Here is a 3352-nt window from a genome sequence, read left to right on the forward strand (position 1 = left end):
ATAAAACTACTCTATGAAGGTAAATATGCAAGGATAGATTGTAAAAAGTAAATACGGAAACATAAAGATGGTAGAGAGAACAAATTCGGCACAAGGGATTTTTATCCCGTGGTATTGATGGCACAAATACCACCTCTAATCCATGTTGGAGCAGCCATATAGGCTATAGCTCCCAGACGGCATCCAATCACGTCCCTTGAGCCACCAAGGCCTCAAGTAGGTTGAGGCACCAAGTCGCCAAGGTAAGACCTCACCACAAGCCTCACTTTCGATCACTTGCCGCTGTCTTCACTTTGGAGCTTGAGCCCATAAGGCAAGAGTCTCCGCGTTCCCATACAACAATCTTGCCACCACTCCACACCAAGTCGGAGGGTCAATAAGCTTGAGCCACCGAGGGTCAACAAGCCCGGCGAGTCACTACGACTCCAAGGTGCCGGCGTACCACTTGATACAAACTAGGATCACTCCTTAATCCCCTCTCTAGGCAGAAACACCTAGACACAATTCTCTTTAGGCCTTTAGCACTAATCACTCTTTAATCATGTACTTAATTGCCTTAGATGATCACTTTAAGCACTTTGGTGGCTTAGATATCTTCTTAAGTGTATGTGAACTTATCTGGACAGCAGCACCTTCAAATGACTGAGTGAAGAGGTATTTATAGCCTCAACCTCGTGAACTAGCCGCTGCCCCAACAGTCACATTTCGTTGTACTCACCTGATGGTCCGACTTGTGCAACATTACAAGCGTCGGAACACCCAGCGTGTATTCTCTACGAACTAATCGTTGGAACTCCACTTTCTTTCTTGTGAATGCCAGAAGGTCCGGCGTAATGTACTCTTTGAACATTGGAACATTCGGCATGCATACGATGCCTACCGAGCTATTTGCAACCTCTTTGGAAAAAATGGTCTGGCGTGTTTATTTTGTGAACATCGGAACATCCGAAGTGTATTAGACTTCGCTGTAGACTTTTTGTGAATGCCAAATTATTTTTCATTGTGACTGCCAGAGTATTTTTGTGAACGTTGGAGCTTTTTCTTTGTGAGCGCTAGAATATCCGGCGTGTAAAATTTCAGCAGAAACAACAATATGTATTTTGGGCATAACTTTTCGTTTCAAACTCCGATTTTGATAAACTTAGACCCTATGGAAAGATTGTGAACCGCTATACAAGATTGTATAGAAATCAATCTCATTTCATCACATCAAAATTCATGGAACAAGTCCAATTCATTCATTTCTTTGTCCCAGCTTCGGTGACTTCTCTTTTGTTGCATCCATGAGAGCTACTAAAGCATATACTTGACAAACATGTTTATCTCATTGACTATGTTGTCATTAATAACCAAAATTACATACATGCCCTAAGATGGTCATGTTTGCTACAATCTCTCTCTTTTTGGTTATTGATGACAACACAACCAAAGTAAGAGGCAAATCATAAATGATACTAATTGTAAAGGACACAAGACATTACCTCTTTGCTTAGATGTATGGTAAGAACAACCAATTGATACCAAATGTAAGGAAAATATCCCATCTTGTCATACCTTGTTCTTACCTTCATTTTGTTTTCCTTTTATTGTGCCCGTCATGAAGACAATTCTCCTCCTTGCTCTATCACCACTATCTCCCTTGACCGACCAATGCAAGAGCTCATTGCTTCTTCTCCTCCTTTGCCAACCTTGGCATCTCTAAGCATTTTGCTTCCTTCCTTGTTCTTCCCCTAGGCATGTCATCTTGCTTCATATAACTTGAACTTGTTTTGGTTGCCAAAAGTCTCCTCCTTTGTCAACAATCTCAAAAAGGCTACAAACACATATTAAACTCAAAGGAAAACGTTAGAGCACATGGGAGAGAACTTCATGAACTATGATCCAATAAAATGGTACCAATTGTTGGGATTCAGTTCAAAGATATGATAACAATTGAGTTGAAATGAGTTATGTGGATATCATTTGAAATGAAAATACATAAATCACAATTCATAAAAATCACATAATATAGTCTAAACTCCCCCTATATCTGTGCATACATATGATAAGGGTGAAACATATGCACAACTTAGACAATATAGAAAGATATGAAGTTTAAGCTATATTATGCATGGAGGTAATTGACAATGATACCAATTGACGAATAAGCATTGCATACCTCCAGGAACTTATAGTTTACTCCATGAGACTACAAAAGATATCACTTGCAACACATGTTACTTTTAAAATCACAATTCATAGCATATGCTCCCACTAAATAAGTGCATACAAGTGTTAAATACTTGTGAGAGATATCTTCTTGTCATTGATAACAATGGGGAATTCATCCTATAGATTGGACTCATATCACATAAAGAATATCAATTGAAACAATATGTCATGTAAAGAACCTACAACTAATAAACTATTTAGGTTTCTCATAGATTATAGAGAAACACAAGCAACCTACTATAAGAAAAACCTACACTAGGTATTGTAATAAATTGAAATATGCATATGCAATCCTAGACATGGCAAATGTACTAGATGCAAAACAAAATGCATGAATAAAAATTTAGCTACCATTACCTCTTTTACCTTTGGATAGGTGATTTGGGTATATGATGATCAATGTCTTCATCAATGTGTCCAATCTTGTATACATGGCTTCTTTGGTTGAACCTTCACTTCATCTTCTACGTCAAGTCTTCAAATCTCCGTGCTGACTCGTGGACTTCAATTATTTGGAACCCAAACCGATTGAGGTCCCTTCAGGTTTGTGATGACTACCTTGGGCATCCAAATTGATTAGTTCCACCCTCGATCCTTTCTCCCAACCATGTGTGCAACTACTTTGCTATTGCCCTTCTTCTTGAGCTTGTAGTGGTTGCTCTTGGTCTTGATCTTGTAGTTGGACTTGGTATAGAGGTTGGAGGTCTTGTTGGAGATATTCATCATCTTATTCTTCTTCTTCTTGGTCTCCTTCGTGACTTTCTTGCATTGGAAGGACTTATGATCATCTTGATGATACTTGAAGCATGTCACGGTTGACCCATCTGTAAGCTTCTTCACCATGGTACAATGGTTATCTTGAGAAGGTTGGATATGACCATTGCCCTTTAATATTACCAAGTTCTTTTTGAGCTTCTCCACTTCTTATTTGAGCTCATTATTTTCTTGTGCAATGAGATCATTAGATAATTCTACGACAATATTCTCAAAACATATCTCATTACAAAGGGGTGAGCTAGATAAATTGATTAAATCATCACAAGAAATAGAAGCATATACCTTAGGATTGAAATTAAAAAGAGTTAGATTGCTTCAAAGGGACCTTAGGTTGAGATTCAATACACTTAAATTTTGCCTTAAA

This window comes from Phragmites australis, chromosome 24 (assembly GCF_958298935.1).
Source record: "Phragmites australis chromosome 24, lpPhrAust1.1, whole genome shotgun sequence".
NCBI classification, from domain to species: domain Eukaryota; kingdom Viridiplantae; phylum Streptophyta; class Magnoliopsida; order Poales; family Poaceae; genus Phragmites; species Phragmites australis.